The sequence below is a fragment of the Pan paniscus genome, chromosome 16, assembly GCF_029289425.2.
Source record: "Pan paniscus chromosome 16, NHGRI_mPanPan1-v2.0_pri, whole genome shotgun sequence".
NCBI lineage: Eukaryota > Metazoa > Chordata > Mammalia > Primates > Hominidae > Pan > Pan paniscus.
The window spans coordinates 38,410,040-38,428,948 of NC_073265.2; the positions used below are offsets into that span (position 1 = coordinate 38,410,040).

Here is an 18,909-nt window from a genome sequence, read left to right on the forward strand (position 1 = left end):
GAGGAGACGCCGGGCTTTGGGATCTGCTGGGTTGGCTACGTGTAGATCGGGTCCACAGCACTTGGCTGCTCCCTTGGGGCGCTGCTTTTGGTCCCGGGGAGCAAGTGGAACCCTTGGGATTCTATAAGGACACGTGGCTGGGCTTGCAAAAAAGATCACGCCGCAAACACATTCCACCTTGACTACTACGAAGGGTTGTATGTTTTTTTCTTCATCCATGCAGATTCTTCTTTTCCTTTTCTTGTTGTAATTAGTGTACTCTTTCTACTGGGCTTCAGCAGAAATGCCCATATCCACACTGAACTCCTCTCTTTGTCTCGCATGCCAGTTGATACTGCTTTTTAAAAGTCTTCTTTCTAAATATTCATTGAAAACAAACACAAAAACCTTCTTGGTGTCTGCATCCTCTTTAAAACAAAACAAAACAAAAAACACAAGAATCTCTGAACTGCCACTTAGGGAATTAATTTGCTGGCAGTCCCTAGCTACAGAGTAACTAATAGTTTAGTGATGTCTCGGGGAGGATCTTTTCAGTTACAGGTACTTTGTAGAAATACTTCGTTCTGACTAATGGGGCTGAGGTCTCATAAAATGAAGTCTGTCACCTGCTACATTAGCGAAGGGCTTTCCTGACTCTCTGCCTTTGCTGTTTTTCTTTTCTTTTCTTTCTTCCTTTCTTTTTTTCTTTTTCTTTTCTTTTTTTTTTTTTTTGAGACGGAGTTTTGCTCTTGTTGCCCAGGCTGGAGTGCAATGGCGCCATCTTGGCTCACCGCAACCTCCGCCTCCCAGGTTCAAGCGATTCTCCTGTCTCAGCCTCCTGAGTAGGTGGGATTACAGGCAGGCGTCACCACACCCGGCTAATTTTGTATTTTTATCAGAGATGGGGTTTCTCTATGTTGGTCAGGCTGGTCTCGAGCTCCTGAGCTCAAGTGATCCGCTCACCCTGGCCTCCCAAAGTGCTGGGATTACAGACGTGAGCCACCGTGCCAAGCCTATAGTTTAATCTTCTACATAAAACATATCCATGTGTAAATTCCTAATGTGTTTCCATTTTATGTGATTGTAATAATAAAGATCAACATTTCTATCTACATTTACCCTGTTTGGGGGAGGATGGTGGTAACAAGTATAGGTACATGTACTAAAAGTGAATAATTGTTTACTGAATTTCCTTAGTGTTCCTTCTTGCTTTTCATGATTTTTATATTATTCATTCATGTAACAAATATATATTGTTAATATTTATTCTGTGTTATCCACAGAAGAGATCATAATAGATAAGCTCTGCCATTTTCTTGTTTTTCATTTGTGCACAAAATGCAATTATTAGCTTCAAGCAATGTTTTATTTGCAGGAATGTTTTGCAGCCACTTACTCATTCTAGGAGGGATGTATTTTATTAAATCTAAATAGTATAATCTATAAATTCACCTAACCGGTCAAGTATTGCAATATGCTGAGAAGGAAAAAAAATGAATGAATGGTCAGCCTGCCTTCTTGTGGAACTCTTATTCTTTTTCCAGGATGCCTCTTCAACCTCACAAGGCACATGATCCTTTGAGTAAAGGCACTAGTCAACCATATCATACATTTTAGTAAAACTTAATTTTATTTTTATTATTTTTATGTAAAAATCAAATAGAAATTGAAGTTCTAATATTTTCTTTCTGTGTCCCACTCTTGCATGGTACCGGTACCGTAAGACTCTGAATTTCACTGTTCTGGCTTTCTTTGCATTCTTAGCAGTTGTATCTCTTATCTTTACTTTCTCTTTTGGATTAAGTTTTAAAACTTGTTGGATTATTGTTATTTTTGTAGCAGTTTTATTGACATTCACGTATCATATAACTAATTCATTTAAAGTTTGCAATTAAATGGGTTTAGTGTATTCATAGAGCTATGCAACCATCACCATAATCAAATTTAGAACGTTTTCTTCTCAGAAAGAACCCAGCCATCCCTTAGATTATCACACCCCAGAACTCCATTCCCTTTCCCCTCACCTAGCCTTAAACAACTACTGCTCTGTTTTCTGTATTTATAGATTTAGTCACTTTGGGCATTTCAAATGAATGGAATCATATAAAATGTGTGTTTTTTTGGTGACTGGCTTCTTCCATGTGGCATAATGTTCTGAAGGTTCATGTATCAGTACATCATTTAACATGTATCAGTATATCATTCCTTTTTATGGTTAAATAATATTCTAGTTTATGGATATACATTTTGTTTATACATTCAACAATTGATGGACATTTGGGTTGCTTCTATCTTTTGGCTCTTATGAATAATGCTGCTGTATGAACACATTCTTGAGTCTCTATTCTACCAGTTGAGCTAGCAGGGTGACACTGAATACATTTTTAATATTAAAAATTTGGATTATTTAAAAGTATATTCAGTAAAGCCTGAAAATCCCACAGTTTCTTTCCTGATTGTCTCTGATTTCTACCCTTGGCTGCCAATTTCTACTTCTCTTCTTAGAAGTTATTCATTTGGTTTGTATCCTTGTAATATTATTGTGTCCTTATATCATTGTTACTATATTTTATAAAAATGATATATTCACATAAGTCCAATAATTATATATATATTTTTTACTTACTTTTTTTCACTTAATCTTTCTCAGATATCTGGTATATCAGTTCATACAGATATATTTCACTATTTTTACTTATTTCATTTTATTTTTTGAGACAGAGTCTCGCTCTGTTGGCTGGAGTGCAGTGGCGCTATCTTGGCTCACTGCAGCCTCCGCTCTTGGGTTCAAGAGATTCTCCTTGTCTCAGCCTTCCAAGTAGTTGGGATCACAGGAATGTGCCACCATGTCTGGCTAATTTTTGTATTTTTAGTAGAGACAGGATTTCACCATATTGGCCATGCTGGTCTTGAACTCCTGACCTCAGGTGATCCACCCGCCTTGGTCTCCCTGGGATTACAGGCTGAGCCGCTGTGCCCCGGACTATTTCACTGTTTTTAAGGGCTGAGAGTATTGTGTAGTATGAATACCATTATTTATTTAACCACTCAACATTTAGTACACTTAGATTTCTAATTTTTCTCTCTTGTAAACAATGGTGCAACAAACATCCTTGTGTACATATACATATGTACATATATGTATATATATTCTCTGAGCATTCGTGTGAATTTTTTAAAGCTCGTTTATGAAAATGGAAGCAGAGCCAAAGGTAATAAACATTTAAAATGTTGATAGCTCCTGTCAAATGGCCCTGCAAAAAAGATGTTATTGGATTGCCTATTTCTTGCTTTTTTGTTTGTTTGTTTTGTTTTTAAGGGACAGTCTCACTCTGTTGCCCAGGCTGGAGTGCAGTGGTGTGAACTCGGCTCACCACAACCACCACTTGCCGGGTTCAAGCAGTTTTCCTGCCTCAGCCTCCCAAGTAGCTGGGACTACAGGTGCGCACCACCACGCCAGGCTAATTTTTGTATTTTTAGTAGAGACAGGGTTTCACTATGTTGGCCAGGCTGGTTTCGAACTCCTGACCTCGTGATCTGCCTGCCTTGGTCTCCCAAAGTGCTGGGATTACAGGCATGAGCCACAGCACTTGGCCTATTTCTTGTTATTTTTAGAAACTCTTTTTATATGTGTGTATTTTTGTATTTGTATGTATTTTTAATAGAAACCATTTATTCTATATATATTATAAATATAGTTTCTAGTTTAACTTTATGACATCTTTTGTTATGTAGACATTTTATAATTTATGCATTGTAGTATGTTGAATAATAATGATGATAGCATCTTTGTCTTCACCCTTATTTTAATATGTCATCCAAATGACCACCAGAATGGTGAGATAGTAGAAAGAAGAGCTTTATTGGCACTATCAGTTTGTAGACCAGAAGAGAGGGTCTGCAGTGTGGACTGAAGGTGTTCTAATTTCGAGTAGGGAAGAGGAAGTTTGGGTTTTAGGCCCCACAGAGTCTGTCTTATACAATAGAGTCATACATATTCAGTAGGTTTTGGGGAAAAGCTATACATATTTATGAGGGGAGCCAAGCACATGCGCAGTGGGTAAACATATATGTAACATACATCCCATGTTCCCTTCGTGGCAGGTTTTAGCATTAAAATGAGGTGGAATTTGGCTCACATAACAAGGTGAGCTATAGGACACAAAGACAGTTAGTGCACAGCCTTTATAGGCTGGCTGAAACTAGCTTAAGGTCTGCAGTTGTTTATCAGAAAAGAATGTTTGTAAGGCTGGTCCTCTGTCCAATCAGAGTTGTAGTGGCCTGGATCATAAGTCAGAGTTAGGAGGTGTCCAATAGCTCCTATTGCTAGGGGGTTTAGCAAGAGTGTGGTTTTACTTGTAGCCATGAGAATTTAGGAAGTTGTCACACATCGACCTGTAACTTTTGTTACCTTAACTTTAGAGTCCCCCTTACTTGATAAAGGGACATCTACTTAAGTTTCTCAGATCACAAATGGGAATGCTTCTAATATTTTGCCATCAAATATGATGTTTGCTGTTTCTGGTAAACATCCTGTATTAAATTAAGGACATGCCCTTTTCTAGTAGGTGAGAAAAGAAAAATAGCTCTGAGCCGTCTGAGCTATGTTAAGGGAGGCGACCACCTCTCATATTGTCTTACGCCCAATTTCTGCCTCCAAAAAAAGAAGTAAAAACTAAAAGGCAGAAATGAAATCCACAAGCAGACAGCCCAGTGCCACACCCTGGGCCTGGTAGTTAAAGATCAACCCCTGACCTTATCAGTTACTTGCATAAAAAAGCACTGTGAAGATCCCTGTCCTGTTCTGTTCCCTTCTAATTACCAGTGTATGCATCCCCCAGTCACGTACCCCCTGCTTGCTCAATCGATCATGACCCTGTCATGTGGACCCCCTTAGAGTTGTGATCCCTTAAAAGGGACAGGAATTGCTCACTCAGGGAGCTCGGCTCTTGAGACAGGAGTCTTGCTGATGCTCCCGGCTGAATAAACCCCTTCCTTCTTTAACTTGGTGTCTGAGGGGTTTTGTCTGTGGCTTGTCCTGCTACAATGTGAGATATGCAAAGATTTATCAGGCCCAGAGAGACATGAATATGGCACTTTAGTCACATCCCTCGCCCTCCTTGCACCCATGTGCCAGGGGGCAATCATTTAAAGACCTTTTGTTCCTGACTTCCCCTGTTCCTGCTTCCCCTGTTATCTTGATGTTCCTGTAATCTGTGATACAAAGTACAACCAATCAATAGGTTATGCTATTTTAATGTAAATTCTTGGTAAACAAGTTAGGAACCACCCCATTTTTTTCCTTTAAAAACCACTAGTAACTACTGCTAATCAGAGGGTATATTCATATTAACTTGAATCTATGTTCCTGGGTTGCAATCTTCAAACTTGGCCCAAATAAACTCTGTATTAAGTTTGCCTCACTTTTTTTGTCTTTAGATCAACGCATGACAGAGATTTAAAAAATTTTATATTTTATTTTAAAAAATAAGGAATGGCTATGAAAATACATTTGTTTCTTATTTGGATTTTTTGAAAGGATCATGAAGTCATAGAATTTTCCTCTTTTTATTCTGTTAGCATAGTTCATTTAATCAACAGATTTCTGGTGCTGATTACCTTCATATTCCTGGAATGAACTCTGCTTGGTCACATAGGTTATTTTAGGTAATTACTGCATTAAATTTACCGACATTTTATTTAGGGTTTTTCTATCTATTTTCACAAGTGAGATTAGCCTATAGTTTGCTTTTGAGGGCCATTCTTGTCAAATGTAAGCATCCGGGTTAGACCAGCCTCCTAAAATGAGATGGGAAACTTTCCACAGCTTCTATTATTTAGAACCATTTATAAAAAGAAAATACCACTTTTTCCTTGAAGGTCCAACCAACTTGTTGTAACACTTTTTGGGCTTTGTTTCTGACAACTTTTCTATTTCTTTATTTTTAAACTCTCGTGTCAATTTTAGAAATTTGTATTTTTTCTAGAAAAATCAGCCATTTAAAAATTTTTAAATCTTTTTAAAATTTATGTTTATCTATTATTTCTAGTATTGATTATGTTTAATGACACTCAAAGTTCTTTTTCTATATATTTTTTTAAATTGAAGAACCACCTTGTAATTTTTTTATCCAATCTGCTATTTTCCCCTGGTTCAATAAATTTTGCTTTTATCTGTTAATTTGCTTCTTCTAATTTATTTAACTACTTTTTGCTAGGTTCCTATGTTATATGCATACTTTATTTATTTTCATTATTTATTTTCTTTTTTCTTTTAAATAATTTATGTTAAACCTATTATATCACACAGTATGTTTTAAACACTGCCAGATAACTCCCTAATCAGATAAAGCAAAGACAAAAAAGTTTATCTTATTAGAAACAAGATACATCATCACTTATAGTTTTCAAACATTATTGCACTTTAACTTTCATAATTTGACAAATAATTCATGAAATAATCTACAGACTAGTTTTAACAGACAAATAATACTTGTAAGCAGACATGACTGTCCTGAATTGTTTTTTAGGTATCAACTTTACAAACACTACTTACATTAGTGGTAACAGTGGAGTTGGAGAGTATTGTGCCTTTTCCAAGATGCACAGTGAGAATCACCAGGAGTGTGGTGGAACTTATGACCCTACCAAGGCCACGGATCTTTCGGCCTGCAGATGTCAGCCCATGCATCACCCTTTGCTTGTGGACTGGTTTGGTGATCCACTGGGTGGCAGGATTTTTTCTGACAGCATTATGGAGTGGATGAATGAGGATAACTTCAAACATTTTGTATGTTGAATCTTCACCGAAGTGAGAACTCAGGACTCTTAGCCGGGCATGGTGGCTCACACCTGTAATCCCAGCACTTTGGGAGGCCAAGTTGGGTGGATCACTTGAGGCCAGGAGTTCGAGACCAGCCTGGCACACCTATAATCCCAGCTACTTGGGAGGCTGAGGCATGAGAATTGGTTGAACCCAGGAGGCAGAGGTTGCAGTGAGTGAGATTGTGCCACTGCACTCCAGCCTGGGTGACAGAGCAAGACTCTGTTTCAAAAAAAAAACAAAAAAGAAATACTATATATATATAGAAATAAAATGTATAAATATGTCTGTATATGTATAAATAAAAATATATGTACATGTATATCATATATACATATGTACATATATGTATGCACATATATGTATGTACATATATACATGATGTACATGTATATCATGTATACATGTATATATATGTACATATATATATATATGTGAATTCAGGACTCTTAGAACCCCACAGTGGTGTCCAGCTTTCTCGTCTTCAATGGACTTCAAGCATACTTTAGCTGGTTAACACCACAGTGGACAGGCTTGCCATAAGCTGCACCCTTAGGAACTGGGCATTTTCGGCCACCATGGTGCACACGAATCCTATATATAACGTAAACTTGCTTGGCCTTGTAGCCCTGTCGGTGCACTTTTTTGGGCTGGGTGGGATGTGGAGCCCTGCGGTAGAGCAGAGAGCTGTCAGTACTGCTAGCAGGGACTCTCCGAAGAAAGTGCATGGTATCAGACTGCTGCTTCCTCCACAGCTCCTGAATGTACTTGTATGCAGTTATCTTGGCTTACCTGATGGCTGTTGCCAGACGGAAAGGAAAGAGCCTTTCTCCCCCATTATTTATTTTCTTATATGAATAGAAGGCTAGAAAATTTTCTGAGTGCTATTACGGTTGTGCCTCATGGGTTTTGATATGTAGACCTCTCATTATTTTCAAAATAGCTATAGCTGTGGCCTTAATTTCCACTTTCCTTCAGCTTCTTGCTCATTAATTTGCTCTTTAACTCTTTTCATTCTTCTATTCAACCTATCTACTATTATTATTTTCACCATCATAACCTCGTTTTCTAAGATCTCTAATATAATTATAATTTTGTTTTTATGTTTAATTTTTGATCTTGGAGAAATTTATTGTGATGAAAGGAACAAAACAGAGATTCAAATTCACCCTCCTTTCCCAATGGTAATTACCAATCTTTGAAATTCCATCTCTAACATATATTAAATTCTCAAATATAACAGTAATAATAGTAATAACTAATAATTATTTTATACTTATAAAACCCTCAAACAAACCTTTGCAGTGAGTTCTAGTATTAGCCTCAGTTTGTAGATGAGGAAAGTTGAGGCATGGAGCAACTCATACAAATTAACATAAAAATTCATGTTATAACCAATTGTTCTTAAATTAGTATTAAAAATTAACATTTTCTATAATGCCATGACTCGATATCCTGATATTGAAGAGAAAACAAGCACAGACAGGATGGGGGACTTGCCCAAGGTCACAGTGGAAGACTGAAAATACATGTCATAGCTCCTGAAATTTTAATTCATTCATTTCTGCAGTTAGCCACATGGTCTGAGAGAATCAGTCCTTTTATTAAAGTCCATTTCATTCACAACAGTCATAGCTTTGTTTCTCAAGTTCTGTTACTAATACTGCTGTTCTTTTTTCTTTGTTTCTTTGTTTCTTTTTTTTTTTTAAAGATTTTAAGTCAAAAGAGCATTCAGAGCACCAGAGTCAGCAATTTGTGCTGCAATACTTTGGCCAATTCCCCGTTTGACAGTATGATCTTTGTAGGAGCTCTTATTTTCATATTGAAATGCTCATTGTATTTTTTGGGGGGCATACTTTCAGTGACTGCATTAGGACACAAGGTCTTGTTGGTAGCTCACCTAGAGGTAAAATACAGCTACTTCCCCCAATTACAGCCCTACCATTCATTATTAGAGGGTTAGGTATGAAGTTTAGAAAAACACTGTACACTTCAGTTCTTTCTGTTCTTAGAGAAAAATGCTTTCCTTGTTTCCTTTTATAGCCTCCATGCATTTGAATTTCTAAGGTAGGAATGTTGTATAGTAAGCCTCTTGGTACTGAAGCAGTTATAAGCCATGAACAGACTGCCTTCCCAAGGAAGTCTAGGAAAATGACAAAGTTTTATAATTCAAAATAATTTCATTAAGACACATTTTAGGAGACTTATTCTAACTCTGCTGTTAGCACTTCATGTTATTTGTGTTTGCAGTCCTTATAAAAACAAATTAATAAGGATTCAAGTTCAGGAGAACTTGAATTTCATCTGTATATGATTTTCACAGGCAGAAACATTAACCCCTATTAAGGCTAGCAGGATTATCTAAACCAGCAAAGTGGGAGTTATACTTATTGCTCTTTTTCCCACATTTAATTGTACCAATTCCTTTGGATTTGACATTTCAAATATCACCTTAATTTCACCCTTCTCTACCTATAGCTTTGAAGTACTTTCAGCATTTCTCTCTAGATATATTACAATGAACTGCTATTAGATCTCTTTATTTCTACAATCCGAATTCCACACACTACCCAGTGAGCTTTTTCAAATGCAAAATTGATGATTTACTTCATTTTTAAACATCTGTTCACAACCATTGCCTGTATGTTAAAAGCCAGGTTTCTCAATATGGCATAAGGCCCTTCAAGATCTGAGACTTGATATCCTCCAACCTCCTCCCCTCCTTTTCTCTTCTGATGTTTTTAGAAACCTAATTGTAGTTTTCTGAATGCTGTATGCTTGGGCCTTTTCATGTCAATTGCCTAGAATGCTTCACCCTACCCCACCTGTCTGACATCATCCTTTAAAATTTATTTCAAACATTACCTCTTTGGGGATCCTTCAATGTACCTTCCCTCTTTTTGATTTATCTTACGACTCATATCATATTCTGTCATAGCAGGGACTAAATGATGTTTCTCTGTGCTCCCAAAGGACTGTATTTGGCCGACTTATCACTCTGTATTGTCCCCCTGTATTGTGAATTTTGGCTTACCTATTTTCCTCTTTTGCTAGACCGATCCTTCCTTCCTTCCTTCCTTCCTTCCTTCCTTCCTTCCTTCCTTCCTTCCTTCCATCCCTCCCTCCCTCCCTCCCTTTCCTTCCTTTTCTTTCCTTCCTCTTCCCTCCCCCCTCCCCTCATCTCTTCTTTCTTTTGAGACAGGGTCTCACTCTGTTGCCCAGAATGAAGTGCAGTGGCACAATTATGGCTCACTGCAGCCTTGACTTCCTGGTGATTCTCCCACTTCAGCCTCCTGAGTAACTAGGACTACAGGCATGCATGTGCCATGGTGCCCAGCTAATTTTTTGTATTTTTTGTAGAGATGGGGTTTTGCCTTGTTGCCCAGGCTGGTCTGGAATTCCTGAGCTTAAGTGATCTGCCTTGGCCTCCCAAAGTGCTGGGATTACATACATGAGCCACTGCACCTGGCCAACTTTTAAATTTCTTAAGGATTCTTATTCATCTCCTTTCAAAGAGTACTTAGTAAAGCATCAGTAAATGTTTCTTTTTAAAAAAAAAGACTTTTTTTTTTTTTTTTGGAACAGAGTCTCACTCTGTTGCCCAGGCTGGAGTGCAGTGGTGGCGTGGCACGATCTTGGCTCACTGTAGCCTCCACCTCCTGGGTTCAAGCGATTCTTGTGCCTCAGCCTCCCGAGTAGCTGGGATTACAGGAGCCCGCCACCATGCCTGGCTAATTTTTGTATTTAAAAAAAATAGTTTCTTATTTTGAAATATTTTTAGACTTATAGAAAAATCAAATAATAATTGAAAAAATTACTGTATATTCCTCTCCCAAATTCCTCAAACTTAACATTTTACCACATTTGCTTTATCATTCTCTATCTCTGTTTTAATTTTTTTAATTTTTAATTTTTATGGGTACATAATATAGATGTATATATTTATGGGGTACATGAGATATTTTGATACAGGCATACAATGTATAATAATCCCATCAGGGTAAATAGGGTATGCATCACCTCAAGCATTTACCATTTCTTTGTGTTATAAACTTTCCAATGATAATCTTTTAGTTATTATAAAATGTAAAATAAATTTTTGTTGACTATAATAACTGTTATGCTGGCAAATACTAGATCTTATTCATTCTATCTAACTTCATTTTTGTACCTATTAACCATCCCCACTCCCTCATCTGTGCTACCCTTCGCAGCCTCTGGTAACCATCATTCTACTCTCTTTCTCCATGAGTTCAATTGTTTTAATTTTTAGCTCCTGCAGATGAGTGAGAACGTATGAAGTTTGTATTTTTGTGCCTGACTTGTTTCACTTAACATAATGTCCCCCAGATCCATCCATGTTGCTGCAAATGACAGGATCTCATTCTTTTTTATGGCTGAGTAGTACTCCATTGTGTGTATATGCCACATTTCTTTATTCATTTATCTGTTGCTGGACACTTAGGTTGCCTCCAAATCTTGGCTATTGTAAATGGTACTGCAATAAACATGGAGTGCAGGTGTCTTTTCAATACACCGATTTCCTTTTGGATATATACCTAGCAGTGGGATTGCGGGATCATAAGGTAGTTCTATTTTTAATTTTTTGAAGAACCTCTCAACTGTTATCGGTAGTGGTTGTACTAATTCACATTTTCACCAACAGTGTATGAGGGTTCTCTTTTCTCCACATCCTTACCAGCATTTGCTATTATCTTTTTTTTGGATGAAAGCCATTGTAGCTTGGGTGAGATGATATCTTATTGCAGTTTTAATTTGCATTTCTCTGATTATCAGTGATGTTAATCACTTTTTCATATACCTGTTTGCCATTTTTATGTCTTTTGAAAAATGTTTATTCAGATCTTTTGCCCATTTTTGAATTGAATTATTACATTTTTTCCTATTACATTGTTTAAGCTCATTACATTTTCTGGTTTTTAATCCCAGTCAGATAGTTTGCAAATATTTTTTCTCATTCTGTAGGTTGTCTCTTCACTGCATTGATTTTTTTCCTTTGCTGTGCAGAAGCTTTTTAACTTGATGTGATCTGATTTGTCCATTTTTGCTTTGGTAGCCTTTACTTTTAGGACATTAGACAAAAAAAATCTTTGCTCAAACCAATGTCCTGGATGTTTCCCCAATGTTTTTTGTCTATCTTTTCAAAATACTAACTTTTCCTTTTGTTTATCTTTTGTATTTTTTGCTTTAATTTCATTTATTTCTGCTCTCATCTTTATTATTTCTTTTCTTATACTAATTTCGGGTTTGGCTTTTTCTTGTCTTTCCATGTTTAGATGCGTCATTAGGTCATTTATTTGGTGTTTTTCTACTTTTTTGATGTGGGCATTTATTTCTATAAACTTTTCTCTTAGCATTCCATCACTGTAACCCAAAGGTTTTGCTGTGTTGTGTTTCCATTTTTATTTGTCTCAAGAAATTTTTAAATTTTCTTCTTAACTTATTCATTGACCTACTGGTCATTCAGGAACATATTGTTTAATTGTGTTTGTATAGTTTCTAAAGTTCCTTTTATTGATTTCTAGTTTTATTCCATTGTTGTCAGAAAAGATACATGATATGATTTCATTTTTTTGAATTTTTAAAGACTAGTTTTGGCTGGGCGTGGTGGCTCACGCCTGTAATCCCAGCACTTTGGGAGGCCAAGGCGGGCGGATCACTTGAGGTCGGGAGTTTGAGACCAGCCTGACCAACGTGGAGAAACCCTGACTTTACTAAAAATACAAAATTAGCCAGGCGTGGTGGCACATGCCTGTAATCCCAGCTACTTGGGAGGCTGAGGCAGGAGAATGGCTTGAACCCGGGAGGCAGAGGTTGCGGTGAGCCAAGATCACGCCATTGCACTCCAGCCTGGGCAACAAGAATGAAACTTTGTCTCAGAAAAAAAAAAAAAAAAAAGGACTAGTTTTGTGGCCTAACATATGGTCTGTTTTTGAGAATGAACCATGTGCTGAGGAGAGGAATGTGTATTCTGCCACCGTTGGATGAAATGTTCTGTAAATAACTATTATTAGGTCCATTTGTTATAGTGCAGATTACATCTCATGTTTCTTTGTTGATTTTCTGTCTGGATGATCTGTCCAATGCTGAAAGTGGAGTGTTGAAGTCTCCAGCTATTATTGTTTTGGGGCCTATCTCTCTTTTTAGCTCTGATAATATTTGTTTTATATATTTGGATGCTCCAGTATAAGGTGCATATATATTTACAATTGTTACATTCTCTTGCTGAATTGACCCCTTTATCATTATATAATGACCTTCTTTTTCTCTTCTTATAGTTTTTTTTTTGGAAATCTATTTTGTGTGATATAAGTATAGCTACACCTGCTCTTTTTGGTTTCCATTGGCATGGAATATCTTTTTTCATCCTTTTTCTTTTTCAGTCTATGTGTGTCTTTAGAGGTGAAGTTTGTTGCTTGTAGGCAACAGATCATTGGATTTTGTTTTGTTTTTAATCCATTCAGCCATTCTATGTCCTTTGACTGGAGAGCTGAGTCCATTTACGTTCAATGTTATTGTTGATAAGTAAGGACTTTTCTGCCATTTTATTATGGTGTTCTTGTTGTTTTGTAGTCTTCTCTTCCTTCCTTCCTGTCTTGCTGTTTGTGAAGGTGATTTTCTCTGGTTTCTAATTTCTAGCTTTTTATTTTTTGTGTATCTGTTTTGTGTTTTTTATTTGAGGTTACCATGAGGCTTGCAAATAACATCTTATCACCCATTGTTTTAAACTGATATTAACACCAATTACAAAAAGAAACAAACGAGAAAAGAGAAAACTAATAACACTTCAACTTCATCTACCTTCTTTTTTAACTTTTTGTTGTTTTTATTCATATCTTATTGTCTATGTCTTGAGAAGTTATTGTAGTTATTATTTTTGATGGGTTCATGTTTTAGTCTTTCTACTCAAGATATAAGTAGTATACCTGCCACAATTATAGTGTTACAATGTTCTGTGTTTGTGTCCTTCTTATTACCAGTGAATTTTCTATCTTCAGATGATTTCTTTTTTAAAAAAATTAACTTTTACTGTTGATATGTGGGTACATGTGCACCTTTGGTATATGGGAATATTGTGTGATGCTGGGGTTTGGGGCCTGTATCCTGTCATTCAGGTAATAAGCATAGTACCCGATAGTTTTTCAACCCATACCCCACTCCTCCTCTCCTCTCTCTAGTAGTCTGGAGTGTCTTTTGTTTCCATGTTTATGTCCATGTGTGCTCAATGTTTAGCTCTTACTCATAAGTAAGAACATGTGATATTTTGTTTTCTGTTTATGTGTTTATTTGCTTAGGATAATGGCTTTCCACTGCAACCATTTTACTGCAAAGAATATGGTATTACTCTTTTTTATGGCTGTGTAGTATTACAGGGTGTTTACGTGCCACATTTTCTTTATCCAGTCTACCATTGATAGGCACCTGGGTTTGATTCCATGTCTTTCTTATTGTGAATAGCACAGCAATAAACACATGAATACATTTGTCTTTTTGGTAGAATGATTTATTTTCCTTTGGATGTATACCCAGTAATGGGATTGTTGGGTCAAATGGTAGGTCTGTTTTAAGTTCTTTGAAGAAACTCCAGACACTGGCTAATTTACATTTCCATCAACAGTGTATAAATGTCCCCTTTTTCTCTGCAGCCTCATCAGCATCTGTTAGTTTTTGACACATTTTGGTAACAGCCATTCTGACTAGTGTAAGGTGGGTATCTCATTGTGGTTTTGGTTTTGATTTGCATTTCTTCAGATGATTTCTTATTGCTTAATAACAACCTTTTCTCTCAGTTTGAAGTTTCTTCAGCGTTTCTTGTAGGATATGTCTGCTGTCAGTGATAGCAGTTTTTGTCTGTCTCAGAAAATCTTTGTTTCTTTTTCATGTTTGAAGGATATTTTTGCTGGATATACTATTCTAGGGTAAACATTTTTTTCTTTCAGCACTTTAAGTATGTCTTGCCATTCTCTCCTAGCCTGTAAGGTTTCCACTGAGAAGTGTGCTGACAGTTGTAATGGAGCTCCTTTATATGTTACTGGTTTCTCTTCTCTTCCTGCTTTTAGGATCCTTTCTTTATCCTTGACCTTTGGGAGTTTGGTTATTAAATGTCTTGAGGTAGTCTTATTTGTGTTAAATCTGCTTGGTGTTCCATAACCTTCTTGTACTTGAATATTGATATATTTCTCTAGGTTTAGAAAGTTCTCTTTTATTATCCCTTTGAATAAACGTCCTATCCCAGTCTCTCTCACTCTCTATGCTTTTTCAGGCCAATAAATCTTAGACTTGCCCTTTACAGGCTATTTTCTGTAACTTGTCGGCATGCTATATTCTTTTTTATTCTTTTTTCTTTTGTGTCCTCTCACTGTGTATTTTCAAATACCCTGTCTTCAAGCTCACTAATTCTTTCTTCTACTTGATCAATTCTGCTATTGAGTGACTCTGATCCATTCTTCAGTATTTCAATTGAGTGTTTCACTCTAGAATTTATGTTTGATTCTTTTAAATTATTTTAATGTATTTGTTAAATTTATCTGATAGGATTCTGAATTTTTTCTCTGTATTGTCCTGAGTTTTTTTCTTTTTTTTTTTTTTTTTTGAGATGGATTCTCACTCTGTCATCAGGCTGGAGTGCAGTGGTGCAATCTCAGCTCACTGCAACATCCGCCTCCCGGGTTCAAATGATTCTCCTGCCTCAACCTCCGAGTAGCTGGGACTACAGGTGTGCACTACCACACCCAGCTAATTTTTGTATTTTTAGTAGAGACAGGGTTTCACCATGTTGGCCAGGATGGTCTCAATCTCTTGACCTCATGATCCGCCCGCCTTGGCCTCCTGAAGTGCTGGGATTACAGGTGTGAGCCACTGCGCCTGGTCTATTATCCTGAATTTTGTTGAGCTTCCTCAAAACAGCTATTTTGAATTCTCTGTATAAAAGGTCACTTGTCCCTGCCACTCTGGGAATGGCCACTGGTGCCTCATTTAGTTGATTTGGTGATGTCATATTTTCCTTGATGGTCTTGATGCTTGTGGATGTTCACTGATGTCTGGACATTGAAGACTCAAGTATTATGGTAGTCTTTGCAGTCTGGATTTATTTGTATCCTTTTGGGGCAGGCTTTCTAGGTATTTGAAGGGAATTGAGTATTACGATCTAAGTCTTTGGTCACTGCAGCTATATCTTTATTAGGGGGTACCCCACACCCAGTAACACTGTGTCTCTTGCCTTCTTGTAGAGGTACTGCCTTGGTGGTGTTGGGTAAGATCTGGGAGAATTCCCTGGATTACCAGGCAGAGTCTTTAATTCTTTACCATCATTTTCCCCCAAAGAGAATTTCTTTCTCCATACTGAGTTTCCTGGAGTTAGGGGATGGGAGACACAAGTAGACTTGTGGCCACTGTCAGTGGGACTGCACTGGGTCAGACCCAAAGTTCACACAGCACTGGGTCTTGCCTGAGGCCTGCAGAAACCATGTCATGGTTACCGCTGATGCTCCCTCAAGGCCCAAGCAGGTGGCAAACCCAGCCAGACTTGTGGCTTTCTCTTTGGGGTGATGAGCTCCCCCTAAGCCCAGGATTGGTCCAGAAATGCTGTCTAGGAGTCAGGGCATAGAGTAAGGAACCTTAGGAATCTACTTGGTGCTCTATTCCACTGTGGCTGAGCTGGCACCCAAGCTGCAAGAGAAAGTCTTTCCCACTCTTCCCTCCTCTTTCCTTAAGCAGAAGTATTTCCCTGTGGCCACCTCCCCCAGCCTGTAGTGAGTAATGCCTGGTTATTGCTGATGTTTACTGCCTGGCTCCCACTATTTACCCAAGGGCTCTTCTGTCAGCTTGTAGTACATGCTCCTGGGCCTGGGATGCTCCCTTCAGGGTAGTGAGCTCCTCTCTGGTCCAGCATGAGTCCAAAAATGCCATCCAGGAGCCAAGTCCTAGAATTGTGGACCCCAGGAGTCCTTGGGTGGTCTGCATCACAGTAACCAGGCTGGTACCCATGCTTCAGGACAAAGTTCCCGTTAATCTTCCTTCTTTCCTCAAGCAGAATGAGTCTCTTTCCATGGCCAACACACTGGGAATGCACAGGGTCACCCAAGGCCTATGACAAGTACTGCCTGGCAACCACTGATGGTTATTCAAGGTCTGACAGCTCTTTAGTCAGCAGGTGATGAATTCTCCCAGGACTAGTTCTTTCTCTTCAAGGCAGTAGATTCCCCTCTGGTCCAGGATGTGTAGAAATGTTGTCAGGGTTTACAGCCTTATAAAGGCTTAGAGTGCCTTTCAGATTTGTTTAGGAACCTGTTGTGCTTTAGCCCATGGTGGTTGGGCTAGCCAGAACTTACTTTCAGGCTGCTGGGATGGGCAATTTCCCTCTAGCTAGGGCTGGTCTAAATGCTGCTTCCATGGGCACTGGCTGATTTCTGCACTGTGTTACTTTCTACTGTTACAGGACAGCACTGAATTCCAAAGCAAAGCCCCATAATCACTGTACTCCTCCATGTGCACAGATTCTCTCTCCATGCTACATGGCCACCACCATTGCTGGGGGTTAAGAGAGTGGTGGTGTCAATGATTCAAGACTATCTTTCCAACCGTCTTCGGTATCTCTTTCCTTGACATGATTTTAAAACCAGATGTTGTGATTACTCACCTGATTTTGGGTTCTTAAGAAGGTGCTTTCTTCTGTGGATAGATATTCAACTTGGTATTTGTGCAGGAGGATGATCCCTAGAGGGTTCTATTTGGTTATCTTGCTCCTATCCCCTTATAATTTTTTTCCTGAACAGTTTGAGATTAAGTTGAGGACCTGATTCCTGGTAGAAGACAAAATCTCAACTAATTTAATTAAATGCTCTAATCAGCTTTTATTATTATTTTCAATTTCTGAATTGGGCAGCATGTAAAAATAGAGAGGTGCTAGGCTAGGCATGGCAGAACAGTTGGTTTTCACAAAATAGCTTGAAGAAGCACAAGGAAACAGCATAATAAAAAGCAGATTATTATGTTAACATCAGATTACTTAAGGTTCTTTTTCTTGTAAGGGTTAAAACAGAGGGGACTTCCTTACCATGCAGGCTAAAACTGGCCTGTTTAGGAATTTGGCTACCATGTATCCCCTGCTTTTTTATAGATCAGATAAATAATTTAGTTTTGGTTTGGTGATGTGGAACTTTAGCATGAATGACTCCATTTTGGTTTGGCTTACTGGGGCCTAGTGGAGGAACTCAGCCCAAAACAATGGTCTTCCATAAATTTTATTTAACATGCTCTTTTAACCTTAAATACTTGAATGCGTATTTCCTAAACACAAGGACATTCTTTTATATAATCGGAGCATAATGATTAAAATTAGGAAATTAACATTGATAGAACAGTATTCTCTAATTACAGACCTGAAGTGTTACCAGTTATCCTACTAATGTTCTTTATAGCAAAATACAGCATACGTTGGTGGATACATTCCAAGACCCCTCAGTAGATGCCTGAAACCACAAATAGTACCGAATCCTATATATACTATTTGCTTTTTTCCTATATATAAATACCTATGATAAAGTTTAATTTATAAATTAGGCATAGCAAGAGATTAACAATAATAACTAGAAATAAAATAGAACAATTTTAACAGTATGCCAACATCACTACTCATAGGCTTTGGGGTCATTATTACGTAACATTATGGTTACTTGAACACAAGCACTGCAATATAGAGACAATACAGAGAGTCAAGCTGATAATGAGATGACTACCAAGTGACTAGTGGGTGGGTAGCATATATAGTGTGGATATGCTGGACGAAGGGAAGACTCATGTCCTGGGCAGGGCAAAATGGGACAGTGTGAGATTTTATTATGCTACTCAGAATGGTGTGCAATTTAAAACTTAGGAGTTGTTTATTTCTGTATTTTTCCATTTAATATTTTCAGACCATGGTTGACAGCAGATAACCGAAGCCACAGAAAACAAATCCACAAATAAGGGTGGACTGCTATATTTTTTCGTGTTTCAAGATCCAATCTAGGATGTATACTATACTTACTTGTTGCCTCTTTAATCTTTTTTATTGTGGAATACTTCCTCAGCCTTTCTATGTGTTT

General features: G+C 37.7%; 1 protein-coding gene and 1 pseudogene across 9 annotated transcripts in view; one reads left to right on the forward strand and one right to left on the reverse strand.

Annotated features, from left to right (window-relative positions):
• The window catches only part of GALK2 (galactokinase 2), a 175,114-nt gene that overhangs the window by 14,738 nt on the left and 141,467 nt on the right, over positions 1 to 18,909 (forward strand). The gene's annotated exons all lie outside the window — the stretch shown is intronic.
• Positions 2 to 16,810, reverse strand: LOC112437202 (large ribosomal subunit protein eL15-like; annotated as a pseudogene).